Source organism: Helianthus annuus, chromosome 5 (assembly GCF_002127325.2).
Source record: "Helianthus annuus cultivar XRQ/B chromosome 5, HanXRQr2.0-SUNRISE, whole genome shotgun sequence".
NCBI lineage: Eukaryota > Viridiplantae > Streptophyta > Magnoliopsida > Asterales > Asteraceae > Helianthus > Helianthus annuus.
In genome coordinates, this window is record NC_035437.2 from 136,847,570 (window position 1) to 136,870,079 (window position 22,510).

A 22,510-nucleotide genomic window follows, 5' to 3' on the forward strand; every position below is an offset into this window, starting at 1 on the left:
CAAAATGATGTATGGCGGCAGCTGCTGTCCGAGATATAGAAACTACAAAAATTTTAGAAAAAAAAAGACACACACAAATGTAAATTTGTAAGGATGAAAAAAGAGATTACCTCTTCATATACTAAATTAAGAGGCAGTCCCACAATGCTTTCTACCTTCAGAAGCTTTTGTTTTCCCCTTTTGAGACTTTTGTTTCTTCTCCACACTCATTTCAGCCATTAGTCTGATAGCACAGTAGAGAAGTCAAACGTCAACCACTGGAAAAAATATAAGTCAAAGTTTACGATGTAACAAATGTGTGTAACCAAACCTTTCACATTTTGATGCAACCCCCACTATCTTTTCCTTGTTATAAGGTGTACGACACGATGGACACCTCCCTTCTGCATCATCTTTCTCAGCCATATCCATAATGTGATGCCAGCACCATACACAAATCTGTAAACAATGATTGTTTAGGTTAATAAGTCACATATACCATACATACCCTTAATTAACTAATCGTTCAAATAAAACGTAAAACAGAATCATACTGGTGTTTCACTATTACAATTAGCTCAAATCGAAATAAAGTCCGTAATGTAATTTTTCTATCATATTGGTGTTTCATTTGTTACATCTACACAAAAGGTATCGAAGAAGATATAAAAAACACAAACCGCTACATCGGAATCATTCCGTAGATCAACTCATCCCTCTTATGCTATCCAACCACCAATCTAGCATTTGCCTAAATCTTTTTCATTCAGCAAACGAATCAATAAAATCTCATCAATAATGTTGTAATTTGATGTTAGGGTTCCCCTCGAAATCATGTGCGCATCATCTCAGAATCAACAATCGATTATCCCATTATAATTTTAGAGTTATTTTGCTTCATTTAAATGGCGAAAAAGAAATGCAAAATCGAAAGAACAACCAGATCTAAAATAAAACACAAATGAGAAATCAAATTAACCTAAAATTGAAATCAAACCTAAGAGCATGACAGTACTTTGTAGTCCCAAAACAGGCTCTGCAATAAAACTCCAATATGTTAACCTAAAATATAATAAAGAAACTCTTGGTTTGTGCTATTAGATACTAACTTCAATGGTCTACCATCCGAAGCAAACCCATGTACTGACTGTATACTTCGAACCGCTTCATCCTCCTTTGAGTAAGTAATATATTTGTATAGCGTAAATATTACAATGATAAATATCGCTCATACCAAATAAACTAACAATGCCAAATATATGATCACTCAAGAACATTGGACTTACACGCTACAAGTATTGTTTGCAAAATGATGTATGGCGGCAGCTGCTGTCCGAGATATAGAAACTACAAAAATTTTAGAAAAAAAAAGACACACACAAATGTAAATTTGTAAGGATGAAAAAAGAGATTACCTCTTCATATACTAAATTAAGAGGCAGTCCCACAATGCTTTCTACCTTCAGAAGCTTTTGTTTTCCCCTTTTGAGACTTTTGTTTCTTCTCCACACTCATTTCAGCCATTAGTCTGATAGCACAGTAGAGAAGTCAAACGTCAACCACTGGAACAAATATAAGTCAAAGTTTACGATGTAACAAATGTGTGTAACCAAACCTTTCACATTTTGATGCAACCCCCACTATCTTTTCCTTGTTATAAGGTGTACGACACGATGGACACCTCCCTTCTGCATCATCTTTCTCAGCCATATCCATAATGTGATGCCAGCACCATACACAAATCTGTAAACAATGATTGTTTAGGTTAATAAGTCACATATACCATACATACCCTTAATTAACTAATCGTTCAAATAAAACGTAAAACAGAATCATACTGGTGTTTCACTATTACAATTAGCTCAAATCGAAATAAAGTCCGTAATGTAATTTTTCTATCATATTGGTGTTTCAGTTGTTACATCTACACAAAAGGTATCGAAGAAGATATAAAAAACACATACCGCTACATCGGAATCATTCCGTAGATCAACTCATCCCTCTTATGCTATCCAACCACCAATCTAGCATTTGCCTAAATCTTTTTCATTCAGCAAACGAATCAATAAAATCTCATCAATAATGTTGTACTTTGATGTTAGGGTTCCCCTCGAAATCATGTGCGCATCATCTCAGAATCAACAATCGATTATCCCATTATAATTTTAGAGTTATTTTGCTTCATTTAGATGGCGAAAAAGAAATTCAAAATCGAAAGAACAACCAGATCTAAAATAAAACACAAATGAGAAATCAAATTAACCTAAAATTGAAATCAAACCTAAGAGCATGACAGTACTTTGTAGTCCCAAAACAGGCTCTGCAATAAAACTCCAATATGTTAACCTAAAATATAAAAAAGAAACTCTTGGTTTGTGCTATTAGATACTAACTTCAATGGTCTACCATCCGAAACAAACCCATGTACTGACTGTATACTTCGAACCGCTTCATCCTCCTTTGAGTAAGTAATATATTTGTATAGCGTAAATATTACAATGATAAATATCGCTCATACCAAATAAACTAACAATGCCAAATATATGATCACTCAAGAACATTGGACTTACACGCTACAAGTATTGTTTGCAAAATGATGTATGGCGGCAGCTGCTGTCCGAGATATAGAAACTACAAAAATTTTAGAAAAAAAAGACACACACAAATGTAAATTTGTAAGGATGAAAAAAGAGATTACCTCTTCATATACTAAATTAAGAGGCAGTCCCACAATGCTTTCTACCTTCAGAAGCTTTTGTTTTCCCCTTTTGAGACTTTTGTTTCTTCTCCACACTCATTTCAGCCACCAGTCTGATAGCACAGTAGAGAAGTCAAACGTCAACCACTGGAACAAATATAAGTCAAAGTTTACGATGTAACAAATGTGTGAGACCAAACCTTTCACATTTTAATGCAGTCCCCGCTATCTTTTCCTTGTTATAAGGCGTACGACACGCTGGACACCTCCCTTCTGTATCATCTTTCTCAGCCATATCCATAATGTGATGCCAGCACCATACACAAATCTGTAAACAATGATTGTTTATGTTAATAAATCACATATACCATACATACCCTAAATTAACCAATCGTTCACATAAAACGTAAAACAGAACCATACTGGTGTTTCACTAATACAATTAGCTCAAATCGAAATAAAGTCCGTAATGTAATTTTTCTATCACATTGGTGTTTCAGTTGTTACATCTACACAAAAGGTATTGAAGAAGATATAAAAAACACATACCGCTACATCGGAATCATTCCGTAGATCAACTCATTCCTCTTATGCTATCCAACCACCAATCCAGCATTTGCCTACATCTTTTTCATTCACCAAACGAATCAATAAAATCTCATCAATAATGTTGTAATTTGATGTTAGGGTTTCCCTTGAAATTATATGCGCATCATCTCAGAATCAACAATCAATTATCCTATTATAATTTTAGAGTTATTTTGCTTCATTTAGATGGTGAAAAAGAAATGCAAAATCGAAATAACAACCTGATCTAAAATAAAACACAAATGAGAAATCAAATTAACCTAAAATTGAAATCAAACCTGAGAGCTTTAACGAAGCTGATACTCGGCTCCATTCACGGCTCGTTGAACGTCATTGCTTGATTTGACTGGAATCAGGGATCCTCTCGTGTAGCCGCTATTGAAGGGATTGTTGGAGAACACAGCGGCGTGGAATCAAAATAATGGTTTTAAGAAGCCATGTGAAGAATCTGGTTATCAATCTAGGGTTTACAATTGATAATGGGAACAAATTCATTATTTTGGATATGATTGGAATTGATTGAGAAGAGATTAGGTTTCCATATTGAAGAACGTTACAAAATTGATTGAAGGAGAATTGAGAAAACCTTTTGCCGCTTATATGAAATTGAAGGAGAATGGAGAGAAAGGAAGATTGCCGCTCAAAATCTAATTATCTGCCTAAATAGCTATGCCACATCATGGTCAATAACTCAACATTATTTTGCTTTAGTATAAGAGATTGATTACTTCAGTTTTTTTTAATTGCTTCGAGATATAAGTATAATGATCTCTCCTCTATAATTAGTGGAAAAAACTCATTTCCAATCACCTATAAAATCGTTCATGTTGTTCCTTTTCCCTTTATTAGAGTTTCTTTTCTCTCTCTCTTATGTGCACAAAGTGCAAGCCCACATTTGAGAGAGCTCATTCCTATATCGATCGACGGGTAAATTACTTTTTACCCTTAACTAAAAGACGTAATTAATAACAACTAGGATTAAGACCCGCCCGCGTTGCGGCACGGATATATCATAAACATTGAATGGATTAGTCCAAACGTTATATGCGAAGAAATTAACCAGAAACGTAAAACATATAAAATAATAGCTTAGTCGATCTACGACCGGCCCGTTGCGGCAAACTTGTCAAAAGGGGAAAAAATGGACACGTTGCGACGGGTCTATCAAATATGAAAAATAGAGTAAAAACGTTCAACCTCACATGCACGGTACGGCGTGTTAACTCGCAAAATTTAGAACGAAACGTAAAACTTGCGAAAAATAAAAAGTTTGGGGGGATCAAAGTTGTAAATAATAAAATGTTGTGTTAAATTATAAAAGATGAAAAACTTTGGGTTAAAAGTGAAAAGTAAAATGGGTTAAAATACAAAATATGAAAATATTTGGGTTTAAAGTGAAAAATCAAAGTTTTTTTTTTAAGAAACTCCCCAAACTTATAGTACAATACCTATAATATGGAAATTTGTTCACTTCTTAACTCACGTCAAGTTACATCATTATTATATAGATTTGTACTCGTAATTTACATAAAATTTTATGATTTAATTCTTTTATTTTATCACCGATTACTTAACTAATAATATCCAAAAACCATCACATTTTGTCACCATTTGTTATTTTTTAAACTAAACGTTGTAAGGGTTTTTATTATACACACACTATTAAAAGCGTTTTACAGTCATGGGACCTTTACTAACATCAAAGATCTTTTGCCGGTCTCGTCATTGTCGTGGGATATTTAGGTTCAAAAACTCTTTTTGAATAATTAAGGAATCATTCATCTTTGGTGCTCAATAGTTGTCAATAGGATCAAACCGAAGATCCTTCGTGGTACCATCCTAGGCCATAGGGCAAGCATGTTCCGAAGCAAAAGTAATATCCATACATTCTAATATATGATATATCCCGTGTGTCACTGTACACATCATATATAACAGAAAAAGAAAAAATAATACAAATGTATATAATATCTATATCAAAAAGCATCTTAATTATGAAAGTAAAACGAATATAAGACCAAAAAATTGAACAGGATACCAACAGATATGTCATTGGGTTGAGTATGAAACATGATTAAGTTCAATCCCATACTGGATTATAAACTGTTCCGATTACAACAACATTTGATATTCTTGGGCAAGATGATAGATAATGCATCTATTGATGATCACGTATGTATATATACATATCTTAAATATCTGCATTTAAAAATGATTATAATTAAACTTGATTTTCCACCTAGGTTGATGTTCTTGTATGTGTATAATTACATATATACATAGGGCCAGTATTATTTTAGAACCATAAATATTTACAGAACTCGCAGAACTCCTAATAAACAATATTTTTATTTATATATTTTTATGTTTAGGATAATTTTATCATTTATTTTGTATATTTTTACGATTACATACATGTTAAGAGTAATTTTATCATTTTTTATATGTAATTTTATAATTACACATATGTAAACTAGTTTTTTTTACATATATGTAATTAGTTATGACACACACACACACACACACACACACACATATATACATATATATATATATGATTTTGGCAATTAAACATATGTGAATTACTCTTAACATGTATGTAATCAAAGAAATACATATAATAGATGATAAAAAGATCCTAAATACAAAAACTTATATATAAAATCATTGTTTGTTACGAGTTCTGAAAGTTCTGTAGTTATTTAGAGTTCTGAAATGAACTCAACCCATCTTAAATATATACATTCAAAAATAATTATAAATAACCAATGGAGTGGTAGTTCATTAGCAAACACAAAGTCTTTATTAAGAAGAGAGGAGGGGGGGGGGGGTGTTTGGGTTTAAGTTTCACATAAAACATAGATTAAAAGAAATGAGCCTTTGAAAAAAAAAATTATAATTAAACTTGATTTTCCACCTAGGATCAGGTATAAAAATATATCAAACTGATATTACATGTCAGTTGGTTAAATGCCTACGGATCTCATCCCTAGTCCCCCACCCTTCCCTTATATGTTTCCTTTTTCCAATAATTCATCCGAAAAAGTGTGTAAAAACAAAAATCGATATAATTTCCTTTATCATATAGATGATTTAGTGGACCACTATTGAGATTTTTTTATCTCACCAAAATTGGAAATTCCATGCCACATCTTTAAAATAAGAGTAAACTACAAGTTTTTCATTTATGAAAACAAAAATCGATATATATCAAATCGCAGGCGGTGTTTTTTATTTTTAAAAGTGACTTCTTTTGTAGTTAACATTTTAAAATGTTACACGTTATATCCTTTAGACCAAATGCAGTTAGAATTTTCAGTTAAATAACACATGAGGGTAGAATTGTCTTTTCCCCACCCCTTGTTATTTCCCAGTTTTAAAACCCTCAAATACCTTCAATTCAGCAGTTATGAAATTTAGGGTATCAGCACACCACCAAATTAGGGATTCATCTTGTAATCGATCATGGTTTACTGCCATTGTGAGAAGGAGGCCATAATACAAACTTCATGGACAAGCAGGAATTTCCATGGTCATCGTTTTTATGCCTGTTCTGACTAGGTAATGTCGATAACTATGACATTTGTGTTCTTGGAGTTATGAAGTTTTTATTTTTTGTATTCTAGGATTCAAATTGTGCCTTTATTGGATAGTTATCATACCTGGATTGCTTAGGGCTTGGAACAAGTTGGAAGCACATAATAGGAACCTTTAAGAAACAAAAATCAGGCTGGAACAATCAAACAAGTTGCTTATAGGCAAAGTGAAAGAAGCTGAAGCTAAATCAAGAAAATTCACTAAGTATTTGATTTTTAGTTAGATCTGTTTTGTTATGTATGTTATGTTCTTTTAGGATGTTAGTATGGATGTGCAGTCTATGTAATATGCAGGCTATTTAATGTGCAAGTTATAGTGACCAAGCTTTTTGTTTGAATGGAAAGGGGAACATGTTATTTACTATTCAAGTGTAAAGTGCCAATGTAATATGGATGTGTAGTCTAAATGACCAAAACAAGTGTTAAGTTCACAGTCCAAATGACCAAACTGGTGTAAATGACCACAAAACTGTAAATAACCCAAAAACTTGAAAATGACCAAACAGGTGTAAATGACCAAAATAATGTAAATGACCAACCTTAGGACCAATTTCAACAGAAAGTGCACAAAAGTGGATGTGCAGTGTAAATAACCAAACTTATGATCAATCTCAAAAGAAAGTGCACAAAAATGAAAGTGTTCTAAATGACCAAAGTTGTGACCAATTTCAACATAGTCCAAAATGACCAAAACATTTCAATACCAATGCCCATGTCAACTGTAGTAAATGACCAAAGATTGACCCATATCGCCAATAATAAACAATGACCAAATACATGTTCAAATTACATACTGCATAACATGCATAGATAACTTACAGCCATAAAACATCCTAATCCAAATAGTTCTAAAGTAGCCAACAGAAAGAGAGTTTCAAAAGACAACCAGACATGTTCAAAAGACATAAAGTAGCCAACATGTTCAAATTACACAAACTTCACAAAATCATCTAACTTCTTCACCCTTCCTACTTTGCCATCCTTCCTAAGTTTTCCACATTTACCTGCTTTTCCACTCTTCCCTGCTTTGCCACCTTTCGTAGCCTCAGTTTAACCCTCGAATGTCCTTGAAGTGTGTCTTGTTTTCTTACACTTTGTACATGCTCCCTCAGTGTGTTTTTTTGGATAGCCTACCAGATTGGGTCAACTTTTCAACCACAACTACAGATCTTTTCCTTAACTTCTTTGGTCTTCCAACTTAGGTGTTGTAACACCTCGAAAAATTACGTCCAATAATGCATTGACACGTGTCATAAACTTCCAGTATGTGAAAATAAACTTTAGAGGGACTAAAGTTGACAAACGGTGAAAACTATGGAACGTAAGGGTCCAAAGTGTCAACAAGGGATAAATAGACTCTATGATAACCCTACATAATGTTTATAACCCTAAACGGATGGATCATGGATCATACAAAGCGGAAATTGCCCGAAAGTGAGGAATTACAAACTATAGGGGCTAAAAGTGTCAACATGTTGAATTTATACCTCTGAGTGAACTTTTGGCAGACCCGAAGCTTTGTAATGCTAAAATATACTCACTAGAATATGTGGTAAAAATTTCATGAAGTTTCGTTATCGTATGAGAAAGTTATGGCCAAAACCGTACTTAAGGGGTTAAAAGCGTCAACGTCGAATTTCATGACTTTTCGGGTGAGCGCAAAGTTAACCGAGGACATTGCCATGTTGGTAAATGTCCCAAGGTTCTTAAAAACCAAGTTTGAGGGTTTACGAGTCAAGATAAATAGCCGAAACCTCGCGTGCGAAGACAGGGACCAAAACTGCAACATTTGAAAAAAAGTTTGGCAGCTGCAGGCACCAGGCGGCCCGCCTGGGCTGCCTAATGCGGGCCGCGACCCAAGCCCAGATGCAGAACTCGCGAATTAAGCCATTTTGGGTCCGAATTTTGAGTGGGAAACAGCTATGAGCACCTCCTAATTGCACCAATCACCTTACATGCATGTTGGGACACCTGGTGCACTCTTACAACTCCTGAAAACACCATTTAATCAGATCATTTTTCACTTTTGAGGCACTTGTGTTAGTAACAAGAACACTCACAACTTCAAGAACTCACAAGGCAATTCCAGGAGCAATCTGATTGACAAGGCAACCTCCTAGTGCTATCTAAGCTTCATTAGGACCTTTGTAAGCATTTATATCATCCTCTAATTCGTTCTAGCTTTGATTATTAGCCAAAAGTCAAACCGTTGTTCATATAGTTTGACTTTTCGATTAAACGAATTTGGCTCTATCATTTCTCAAATTGAAACCACTTATAAGTTGGTATTTATGTGGGAAACAAACCCTCAAAAGGGTATTCTCTGATTCCCACTCTAAGCATGCTTTTTGTCGAGTCAAAGTTGTCCTTAAAAAGTCAACAGAAATCGTTTTTGTGAAATATAGCGTAAATGGTAATGTAGATGACATGCAATCAGTTTGATCATTAAAAATAACTTTATAATGAATATAAGAATGTGTTTTATTATGATCAACTCGACAATCTTTAGTATAAACTCGGATCGGAACCGAAAGTCTTATAAAACGACTTTTTCGTTGACTCTCGATTCGGATCCGTGCATGCATGTTTGAGATCTGTATTAGAGTTTATTTTTGACCATTTTTATTTATGTATGACTCTCTGGAATTTTTACAACTTGAGTCTATGCTTAACCGATTCATATGCATGTTTCCGATTATGCTTAAAAGTTGACTATTTTGCCCTTTTTGATATAAAACGTGATTTTTGGAAAAGTGAAAGAGTAGAAATCTTTATTACCAATTTATAAACTTGCACCGAAAATTTGAGATCAGTTGGTGGTCCAGATTTTGAGTTATGGCCGATATCGTAAAACTATAGCATTATGTTACATAAACGGCGCATTTAGCGTATAATCTATTTAAGGCCAGTTTTTGATATAAAACTTTTTACCCACTGATGTTATATAATATTTTGGGATTTTTGAAGATTTTTATTTAATTTTTGGCTGATCGTATCATAGGTCGTTAAGTTGATTCGGTTAATGCCGGTTTTGACCGTTTAAGCCATAAAATGAGTTTTATAAATCCTTTTGACCCCAAACCTTTTTCTACTGATTTTAATTGTTAAATAAATTATTTGGAGCATTCTGGAAATATAAAAATCTCAGCTTTCTTTTAAAAACCCGGAAACGGCTCTAAATCGCATTTTTAAGCGTTTTTAGCGCATAGTAAGCGTTATACTCATATTAAACATATAAGACTCATACCTACTGATGTATTTAGCATATTTTCATATAATAACAGTAAGTATAAGATTTCGAACTCAGATTTCCAGTTTTGACATTTTTAGCCCTTATGAAATTACCAAAATACCCCTACGGTGCATAGTTTGATTTTAAATGATAAGTTTTGTATACGGGTCATACCCTACTGTTATAATATGTCAAACTAAGTATATTTACTGTATAAATCAGACTTGTAACTCAGATTTCCAATTTAACTCTTTTATAATCTTTTAAATGACCAAAATGCCCTTATAAGGCATAAATTGAGTTTAAATTCATTCGGGGCAATATAGAACATAACTTGCTGATATTATATCATATTTAAAGCATATTATCTCAGGGAACTTGCATATGACTCTTTTGGTTACCCGTAACGCTCTTTTAGCGTTCGGTTCGGTTTACGTAACTAGTTTGCGTAAATTGACCGAAACGGGTCAAACGTTATCATTTTTGTCTCAAAATCCAGAATGTATTTAGTATACCCATATTATACAAGTATTCAAGCTTGTCGGGTCTAAATCACATTCTATCCGGTCTTTCGCTTAATCGTGCGCTTGTACCGTATCGTCCTTAAAACTAACCGGTCTAAGCTTAGGCTTAAATAAAGACCCGTTAGGAATCTAATAGGTTATTATAAACCTTTGTTCTAGAATAGGAGGCCCAGTAAAAGCTACCTACACTTGCCAATTGTGATTCATACTTACTCAGGTAAATACATTTTGACTTATTTTCCCTATACGGGCTTGGGGTACGGTATATAGAATACCGCTTGATCGAGCGTACAAATCTTGCACCCTTGGGTATGCAATTGGAATAATTTGATCGGCTCGTTTAAACAGTCTTGTTTTACTTTAAGCCTTTGGGGGGTTAATGACCGTGTCCCGGATATCCTTAGCATTATCTTACGAGATGGCCACGACCAGAGCACGGGGTGTAGGCGTACACCCGTCGTGTATAACTCTTTAATGTGGTGTGTCTATTAATCTTTAACCCGGACAAGATCCCGGGCTACCAAACGTACGAGTAGCATGTAATTCGTTCACAAGTTTATATTGCATAATTATCCCAAGTTATAAAAATATTTATGCCATGTGCATTTAAAACAATTTTCAATCATTTTCAAAATGAGTCAGTTAATTTGTATTTACCAGTGTAAACTGACGTATTTTTCCCAAAAGGTTAAGTGCAGGTACTACACGTACTAGGCTGGCTGTCTCCTAGAGCGTCCACAATAGTCTCGCAAGCTCGGACGACAATGAAACTGTTGAACAATTTTCTTATTTTATTTGATCCGCCTGTGGATCCGTTTCAACTACTCGTGATATTTATTATTACATTGTATTTAAAGTTGAAATGAATCTATTCTGCTTCCGCTGTGCATTATTATATTGTGTTGTTTGTCTATGACGATGCCAACTACGTCACCATACCCCACACCGGGCCCACCGGTGACACATGGAGATCGGGGTGTGACAGGTTGGTATCAGAGCCAACGCTGAGTGAATTAAACACTAGTCTTTTGTGTTTAATCTCAGTTACACAATTGCACATTCCTCGATTTTCGAGTCTAGACAAAGAACTTAGGAAATGTTCAAATTTTATTTTATTTTCTAACTTTGTCTTATATATATCTTGTTGTGCCACTTGTTTGATTTTTGACAGGTTCAAGATGCCGCCACGTGTACGAGGAAGGGGACGAGGAGCATTCGCCACCTCTCATGACCATGAGGCAGGTCCTTCGCATAGGCGAGCCCCATCAGCATCCCATAACACCGATGCCCGAGATCTTTGGAGATCGTTCGCTGAACCCGCTAGGCACTCACTGAGTACCTCACCTTCCCTACCACACTCTTTCGGGCCTCATTCTGAAAATGAGCCCCACAACTCCCACCAATCCTACATTCCTCTACACCAGTCACCTTACGACTACCCAACACCCGTTTATCAGGGCCTCTACAACCCTGATGCCTATTTGGAAGAACCAGTGGGTCCTAACCCACTTGGACCTGAAGACCACTTCTCAGGTGGCAACGAGATGGAGGTCGATGAGGATACCGATCCTTCCATGCCACCGTCCGGCACACCGAACCACCCCATTGAGATATCAGATGGGTCACCGTTCAGGGGATCACCTTACAATGGTCCCGACAGTTTCGAGGAGAGATTCAAGCAGCACGACTGGGTTTTTACCCCTAGCTACCATAACTCTCCCATGCACCAGTCCTACCACAGCTCTCCTGTGCACTCACAGCATCACTCCCAGCCTCAGCCTCAGCAGCAGGATCCTTCAGAGGGTTTTTGGCGCGACGTAGTCACTCCGCCGCCGCCACCACCTCCGGTTTTGCCTCCTCCTCCTCAGAGGCAAAGGAGGAACGCCCGTATGTCTACGCGAGGAGGGATACGCATTGGCACCCCTCGACATTCAGGTAGCAGCCGCTACTCGCCGCTTCACGAGGAGTCAGAGATGGGAGAATCTCAGCATCCCGTCTCAGAGGTGACTTCTGCGCCTATCGCGCCACTGCCACCGCAAAACTTTGGAGAGCCAATCCCTGCGTATGCTAGCGCAGCACAGTTCAACCCTTTCGAGCCGACTTTTCCCCCAGGATATGACTATACAGGGGATCCATATTGGATAGCTTCAGGCTACAACCCTCTCAATCAGGAGAGTGCTTTTGGAGGTCCCTGGGCTACGGGACAATCAGCTTTTGGATACCCACCGCATGGATACCAGCAGCCGCAGCCTCCACAGCCACCGCAGTATCAGCCACCGCCGCCGGCGCTGATGATGTCGCCACCGCAAGTCCAGGAAATCCTGCAAGGGATAAACGATGTGCGACGCGAATTGCGTCAAGAAATGCGGGAAGATCGCCGCCACAACCGCGGAATGTTTAAGAAGATGGTTGACTTGATCAAGGGTAAGGGTAAGAAGGATTATTAAATCCTTTGTTTGTTAGCTCATTTACTCATGTCCCTGCGAGGACATTTATTCCTGTACTCTACCCCTGCGTGGGTATATTTCTCTTGTTCTACCCCTGCGTGGGTATGTTGTTTCTTTTTAACCCCTGCGTGGGTTTGTTTTGTTTGTTTGTTTGTTTGTTATTTGGTTCAGCCCCTGCGTGGGCATGTTATTTGAGTTAAAAGTCCCGTTTAGGGCAAAGTTGTACTAGTCTACTTTATTTAAAATGGTTAATTTAAGTATTTCATTTTATCTATATGCATGAACATAATATACAAATAAATGAAAAATATCAAATATTATTTTGATTTGCCATTTTAATAAGAATCTTAAAAAGGTAAAACCTAGCTTGAATGTCTTATTAAAATGCCTGGCCAACATGGTAAAACCTGTTTAAAAAGATTCAACTCTCTGTTAACATCTGTAAACATGTTAACAATCTTGGATAACGTGATCTGTAGAATCACACAAGCCACCCTTTTTAATAAATTATCCAAAGATTATATCTGTGTATATATCTGATTGTGATTTGATACCTACGGGTGATGACTATGTCATATAAAACAAAAAGGCAGTTGTGGTTATAAACTCCCTGCCAAGCAAAGGATTATTTGTTTAATTATACAAATTTTAATCCTATAAAAATCTAAATTTAAAATTTAGAAGTTGTCCGAAGTGACTAGGCCTATGGTGCCAATATATATATTTCATTCTATGATATAGTTGCTGATAAAAGTGCTGAATGAAATTAAATAAATTAACCATTATGGCTATTATTACCATGGTTAATAAATCGTCAAGAACGATAATACTGTTAGGTTTCTAAATAGACCTTGTCCTTACTCTTATGTAGCTTAAAGCTACATGGCTAAATCGGAAGAAACAAACAGTCGTTCTGAGGAACACCCAGATAACACCAAGATTCATGTAACTGGTGCGGAACTACAAGCACTGGTAGAAAATGTTGTTGCCAAGGCCATGGATAGGCAATTCAGGGAATCGAGCGGGACTCGGAGTAGGACCCGAACCGTATCGCACGTCAAGCCCAAGACTCATTCGGAGGCTCATAGCAAGCCGCCTTCTAAGAAGAATGAGCCGAAGAAGGATGATGAGGATAATCACTCCTCCAACCACAGCAGTGTACCGAAACAAGAAATCAAGCAGAAGCATGATACGCACAGTAAGTCCTGTACGTACAAATATTTCGTTTCATGCAAACCCTGAGATTTTACTGGGGAGAAAGGAGCAGTCGACTGCATGACGTGGTTAGATGAGATGGATACGGTTGTTGATATCAGCGGGTGTGCTGATCGGGACGTAGTAAAGTACGTGTCCCAGTCATTTAAAGGAGATGCTCTAGCATGGTGGAAATCGCTTCTACAAGCTGCCGGTAAGGCCACACTGTACGATATGTCATGGGAACAGTTTGTGGCCCTAATCAAGGAAAATTTCTACCCGCAACATGAGGTCGAGAGGATTGAGTCGGATTTCGTATCCCTAGTGATGAAGAACCTCGACTGTCAGGCATATCTCACCACATTCAACACTTTATCTCGATTAGTGCCGTATTTGGTGACCCCGGAGCCGCGAAGGATTGCCCGTTTTATTGGGGGTCTGGCACCAGAGATCAAGGCGAGCGTTAAGGCATCAAGGCCTACGACGTTCAGATCAGTAGCTGATCTATCCCTCTCCCTCACTCAAGATGTAGTCAGATTGAGAGCCCTTAAAAGCTCGGAGGAAAACAAGAGGAAACGTGAGGACGACACCTCACGGAGATCGGAGAAAAGACACCGAGGGAACAACGACCACAGGAAAGGGTCGGGATTCAAGAAGGGAGATCATCAGTCGGGTGAGAAACCCAGGTGCAAGGTTTGTAGGAAGCATCATTTTGGGAGATGCAGGCAGGAGTCTAGATCTCAATCTCAGCAGAAATTATGTGGGATTTGTAAGTCCCCGGATCATAAGGCATTAGATTGTAAGAAACTTAAGGATGCAACTTGTTATGGTTGCAATGAGAAAGGGCACATCCGACCAAATTGCCCAAAGAACGCAAAGAAAGCCGATGATGGAAAGAAGACCAATGCGAGAGTCTTCAAAATGGACGCTAAGGAAGCAGTTCAGGACGACAACGTCATTACAGGTACTTTTCTTGTAAATGATGTTTTTGCTAGAGTTCTATTTGATTCAGGAGCTGATAAGTCATTTGTAGATGATAAGTTCTGTAAGTTGTTAAACCTACCTGTTAAAACCTTAAGTGTGAAGTATGAGGTGGAATTAGCCGATGGAACCATAGAAACCGCCTCGACTGTTCTAAATGGATGTGTTATATCCATTAGGAATCATTCTTTCCCGTTATCCTTGCTTCCCTTTAAGCTAGCCGGATTCGATATAGTAATAGGCATGGATTGGTTATCGCATAACCAAGCCCAGATCGTGTGCAACAGAAAGCAAGTGGTAGTGAAGACTCCGTCCGGTGAGTCACTCACTATCCAGGGAGATACCCAGCATGGACTGCCTGAGCAAGTGTCCATGCTCAAGGCATCCAGATGCCTACAGAAGGGATGTGTCATTTATATGGCACAAGTTACTATTGATGAACCAAAGCCGAAGATCGAAGATATCCCGGTTATCTCAGAATACCCTGAAGTATTTCCTGAAGAACTACCCGGTTTGCCACCGGATAGGCAAGTGGAGTTTCGAATAGACATCATTCCAGGTGCAGCGCCTGTAGCAAGAGCACCATATAGGTTGGCACCAACGGAGATGAAGGAGTTGAGGATGCAATTGGATGATCTGTTAGCTAAGGGTTTTATTAGACCTAGCTCGTCTCCTTGGGGAGCGCCAATCTTGTTCGTTAAAAAGAAGGATGGATCGATGCGTCTGTGCATCGATTACTGTGAGCTTAACAAAGTCACAATTAAGAATAGATATCCGTTACCCAGGATTGACGATCTGTTCGATCAGTTGCAAGGAGCAAGCTATTTTTTAAAGATCGATTTAAGGTCAGGTTATCACCAGTTGAAGGTCAAGGATGAGGATGTGCACAAGACAGCGTTTAGGACTCGTTATGGACATTACGAGTTCCTAGTGATGCCGTTTGGACTCACTAACGCACCAGCCGCATTCATGGATCTCATGAATCGTGTCTGCAAGCCTTATTTAGATAAATTTGTCATCGTCTTTATTGACGACATCCTTATCTACTCGAAGAGCCAAGCTGACCACGAGAAACACCTTCGTTGTATTCTCAAACTCCTACACCGTGAGAAACTTTATGCCAAATTTTCGAAGTGTGAATTTTGGCTTCGAGAAGTCCAGTTCCTTGGACATGTGGTAAGTGAGCGTGGTATCCAAGTAGATCCCGCTAAGGTAGAAGCAGTTATGAATTGGCAGGAGCCAAAGACTCCTACCGAGATTCGCAGTTTCCTCGGACTGGCAGGATACTATAGGCGATTTATCGAGAACTTTTCAAGAATTGCTGCGCCCCTAACTTCGTTGACTCGTAAGAAGATTAAGTTTGATTGGGGCCCTAAGCAGCAGGAATCCTTTGACATTTTGAAGAAGAAGTTGAGCAATGCACCAGTGTTAACATTGCCCGATGGCATAGAAGAATTTGTGGTGTATTGCGATGCATCGCATACTGGTATGGGCTGTGTACTCATGCAGAGAGGCAAGGTCATTGCCTACGCTTCTCGACAGCTGAAGGTGCACGAGAAGAACTACACCACCCACGACTTGGAATTGGGTGCCGTTGTGTTTGCATTGAAGCTATGGAGACATTACTTGTATGGAACCAAGTGTATAATTTATTCGGATCACAAGAGTCTTCAACACTTGTTCAATCAGAAGGAATTGAACATGCGACAAAGGCGATGGATGGAAACTTTAAATGATTACGACTGTGAGATAAGATACCATCCAGGCAAGGCCAATGTAGTTGCCGACGCCTTAAGCAGGAAAGAAAGAGTGAAACCGATCAGAATCAATGCCAAGCGCATTGAAATAAGGAATAATTTGAACGAAAGGGTGTTAGCTGCACAGAAGGAAGCTGTGTTGGAAGCTAACTATCCTGAAGAGAAGTTAGGAGTAACTGAGGAGCAGTTATCCTACGACAAAGATGGAATGCTAAGACTGAACGGACGAATATGGGTTCCAGTTTATGGAGGACTTCGGGATGTTATCCTCCAGGAAGCCCACAGCTCTAAATATTCCGTTCATCCTGGAGCTGATAAGATGTACCAGGATCTAAAAGCAAACCACTGGTGGATTGGTTTGAAAAAGTCAGTAGCTGAGCATGTAGCTAAATGTTTGACTTGTGCGCAAGTCAAGGCTGAGCATCAGAAGCCATCAGGTTTGCTTCAACAACCTGAAATTCCCAAGTGGAAATGGGAAATGGTGACAATGGATTTCATCACCAAGTTGCCGAAGACGAGAAAGGGAAATGATACCATATGGGTCATAGTAGATAGACTGACGAAGTCAGCTCATTTTCTACCCATCAAGGAGACGTATAGCTCTGATATGTTAGCTCAATTATACGTTGATAAAATTGTAGCGTTGCATGGTATACCGGTATCTATTATCTCCGATAGAGATACTAGATATACGTCACATTTTTGGAAGAGTTTCCAGCAATCATTGGGCACTCGTTTGAATTTTAGTACGGCTTATCATCCTCAGACCGATGGTCAGAGTGAGCGTACTATTCAAACTTTGGAAGACATGCTGCGTGCATGTGCGATCGACTTGGGTGGTAGTTGGGATAAGAACCTACCACTGATTGAATTCTCCTACAACAATAGCTACCATTCCAGCATAAAAGTCGCGCCTTTTGAAGCCCTATACGGTAGAAAGTGTAGATCGCCCATCTGTTGGGCAGAAGTTGGAGATGTCCAACTATCAGGACCAGAAATTGTTTTTGAGACGACGGACAAGATCGTTCAGATTCGCGATCGTTTGAAAGCTGCCAGGGATAGGCAGAAAAGTTATGCGGATCCAAAGCGCAAGGATTTTCACTTCGAGGTAGGTGATAAAGTGTTGCTTAAAGTATCACCCTGGAAGGGGGTGATGCGATTTGGTAAGAAAGGCAAGCTAAGCCCGAGATACATAGGACCTTTCGAGATTGTCGAACGTGTCGGGTCAGTCGCTTATAAGTTAAACTTGCCTGAAGAACTTAGCGCTATTCATAATGTGTTCCATATCTGTAATCTGAAGAAGTGTTTCGCGGACGAATCACTGGTTATACCGCATACAGATATACACATAGATGAGAGTTTGAAATTCGTGGAAAAACCATTGTCGATCGAGGATCGACAGGTAAAGAAGCTCCGGAGAAAGTACATACCTATTGTCAAGGTCAAGTGGGATGCCCGTAGAGGTCCCGAATACACGTGGGAAGTGGAATCCACGATGAAGGAAAAATACCCTCATTTGTTTCAGTAAATCTCGAGGTCGAGATTTCTTTTAAGGGGGTGAGGATGTAACACCTCGAAAAATTACGTCCAATAATGCATTGACACGTGTCATAAACTTCCAGTATGTGAAAATAAACTTTAGAGGGACTAAAGTTGACAAACGGTGAAAACTATGGAACGTAAGGGTCCAAAGTGTCAACAAGGGATAAATAGACTCTATGATAACCCTACATAATGTTTATAACCCTAAACGGATGGATCATGGATCATACAAAGCGGAAATTGCCCGAAAGTGAGGAATTACAAACTATAGGGGCTAAAAGTGTCAACATGTTGAATTTATACCTCTGAGTGAACTTTTGGCAGACCCGAAGCTTTGTAATGCTAAAATATACTCACTAGAATATGTGGTAAAAATTTCATGAAGTTTCGTTATCGTATGAGAAAGTTATGGCCAAAACCGTACTTAAGGGGTTAAAAGCGTCAACGTCGAATTTCATGACTTTTCGGGTGAGCGCAAAGTTAACCGAGGACATTGCCATGTTGGTAAATGTCCCAAGGTTCTTAAAAACCAAGTTTGAGGGTTTACGAGTCAAGATAAATAGCTGAAACCTCGCGTGCGAAGACAGGGACCAAAACTGCAACATTTGAAAAAAAGTTTGGCAGCTGCAGGCACCAGGCGGCCCGCCTGGGCTGCCTAATGCGGGCCGCGACCCAAGCCCAGATGCAGAACTCGCGAATTAAGCCATTTTGGGTTCGAATTTTGAGTGGGAAACAGCTATGAGCACCTCCTAATTGCACCAATCACCTTACATGCATGTTGGGACACCTGGTGCACTCTTACAACTCCTGAAAACACCATTTAATCAGATCATTTGTTCACTTTTGAGGCACTTGTGTTTGTAACAAGAACACTCACAACTTCAAGAACTCACAAGGCAATTCCAGGAGCAATCTGATCGACAAGGCAACCTCCTAGTGCTATCTAAGCTTCATTAGGACCTTTGTAAGCATTTATATCATCCTCTAATTCGTTCTAGCTTTGATTATTAGCCAAAAGTCAAACCGTTGTTCATATAGTTTGACTTTTCGATTAAACGAATTTGGCTCTGTCATTTCTCAAATTGAAACCACTTATAAGTTGGTATTTATGTGGGAAACAAACCCTCAAAAGGGTATTCTCTGATTCCCACTCTAAGCATGCTTTTTGTCGAGTCAAAGTTGTCCTTAAAAAGTCAACAGAAATCGTTTTTGCGTAATATAGCGTAAATGGTAATGTAGATGACATGCAATCAGTTTGATCATCAAAAATAACTTTATAATGAATATAAGAATGTGTTTTATTATGATCAACTCGACAATCTTTAGTATAAACTCGGATCGGAACCGAAAGTCTTATAAAACGACTTTTTCGTTGACTCTCGATTCGGATCCGTGCATGCATGTTTGAGATCTGTATTAGAGTTTATTTTTGACCATTTTTATTTATGTATGACTCTCTGGAATTTTTACAACTTGAGTCTATCCTTAACCGATTCATATGCATGTTTCCGATTATGCTTAAAAGTTGACTATTTTGCCCTTTTTGATATAAAACGTGATTTTTGGAAAAGTGAAAGAGTAGAAATCTTTATTACCAATTTATAAACTTGCACCGAAAATTTGAGATCAGTTGGTGGTCCAGATTTTGAGTTATGGCCGATATCGTAAAACTATAGCTTTATGTTACATAAACGGCTCATTTAGCGTATAATCTATTTAAGGCCACTTTTTGATATAAAACTTTTTACCCACTGATGTTATATAATATTTTGGGATTTTTGAAGATTTTTATTTAATTTTTGGCTGATCGTATCATAGGTCGCTAAGTTGATTCGGTTAATGCCGGTTTTGACCGTTTAAGCCATAAAATGAGTTTTATAAATCCTTTTGACCCCAAACCTTTTTCTACTGATTTTAATTGTTAAATAAATTATTTGGAGCATTCTGGAAATATAAAAATCTCAGCTTTCTTTTAAAAACCCGGAAACGGCTCTAAATCGCATTTTTAAGCGTTTTTAGCGCATAGTAAGCGTTATACTCATATTAAACATATAAGACTCATACCTACTGATGTATTTAGCATATTTTCATATAATAACAGTAAGTATAAGATTTCGAACTCAGATTTCCAGTTTTGACATTTTTAGCCCTTGTGAAATTACCAAAATACCCCTACGGTGCATAGTTTGATTTTAAATGATAAGTTTTGTATACGGGTCATACCCTACTGTTATAATATGTCAAACTAAGTATATTTACTGTATAAATCAGACCCGTAACTCAGATTTCCAATTTAACTCTTTTATAATATTTTAAATGACCAAAATGCCCTTATAAGGCATAAATTGAGTTTAAATTCATTCCGGGCAATATAGAACATAACTTGCTGATATTATATCATATTTAAAGCATATTATCTCAGGGAACTTGCATATGACTCTTTTGGTTACCCGTAACGCTCTTTTAGCGTTCGGTTCGGTTTACGTAACTAGTTTGCGTAAATTGACCGAAACGGGTCAAACGTTATCATTTTTGTCTCAAAATCCAGAATGTATTTAGTATACCCATATTATACAAGTATTCAAGCTTGTCGGGTCTAAATCACATTCTATCCGGTCTTTCGCTTAATCGTGCGCTTGTACCGTATCGTCCTTAAAACTAACCGGTCTAAGCTTAGGCTTAAATAAAGACCCGTTAGGAATCTAATAGGTTATTATAAACCTTTGTTCTAGAATAGGAGGCCCAGTAAAAGCTACCTACACTTGCCAATTGTGATTCATACTTACTCAGGTAAATACATTTTGACTTATTTTCCCTATACGGGCTTGGGGTACGGTATATAGAATACCGCTTGATCGAGCGTACAAATCTTGCACCCTTGGGTATGCAATTGGAATAATTTGATCGGCTCGTTTAAACAGTCTTGTTTTACTTTAAGCCTTTGGGGGGTTAATGACCGTGTCCCGGATATCCTTGGCATTATCTTACGAGATGGCCACGACCAGAGCACGGGGTGTAGGCGTACACCCGTCGTGTATAACTCTTTAATGTGGTGTGTCTATTAATCTTTAACCCGGACAAGATCCCGGGCTACCAAACGTACGAGTAGCATGTAATTCGTTCACAAGTTTATATTGCATAATTATCCCAAGTTATAAAAATATTTATGCCATGTGCATTTAAAACAATTTTCAATCATTTTCAAAATGAGTCAGTTAATTTGTATTTACCAGTGTAAACTGACGTATTTTTCCCAAAAGGTTAAGTGCAGGTACTACACGTACTAGGCTGGCTGTCTCCTAGAGCGTCCACAATAGTCTCGCAAGCTCGGACGACAATGAAACTGTTGAACAATTTTCTTATTTTATTTGATCCGCCTGTGGATCCGTTTCAACTACTCGTGATATTTATTATTACATTGTATTTAAAGTTGAAATGAATCTATTCTGCTTCCGCTGTGCATTATTATATTGTGTTGTTTGTCTATGACGATGCCAACTACGTCACCATACCCCACACCGGGCCCACCGGTGACACGTGGAGATCGGGGTGTGACAGGTGTGGTATTTATGTGGTGTAATAGTTGTAGGAACCTGAACCTTTTTCAATAAAGTCCTACCATTAATAGGGTTCACCTTAAAAGAGTACACCTGTTTCCACCTCTCCATTGTGTAAAGTGGATGAACCCAACTCTCTAAAGCACCCACCCTTCCTCCATTAGCAGCATTCTCCCATATTGACTGCATGGTATACATGTGAACCATTGTTTACATTAAAACAAACAACCAATAAGAATCAAAGCTATACCCTAATATGTAAAGTTATTACCTGTTATTTCCCAGCCCCTGCAAGTACAACTCCTTGTAGTCAGACTCACCACACGAGCATGATTAGGTTTTCCACTGACCTCATACATTCCATTGAACATGGTAGTGTGTTGCATCTAGCTTGATCCCTTTAAATACTTTTGTT

General features: G+C 38.0%; 2 pseudogenes; both read right to left on the bottom strand.

The window, feature by feature from the left end:
- Positions 1 to 218: 218 nt before the first annotated feature.
- LOC110943665 lies at positions 219 to 1,815 on the bottom strand (annotated as a pseudogene).
- A 417-nt stretch (positions 1,816 to 2,232) lies between these two features.
- Positions 2,233 to 22,302, bottom strand: LOC118479360 (annotated as a pseudogene).
- Positions 22,303 to 22,510: the final 208 nt, after the last annotated feature.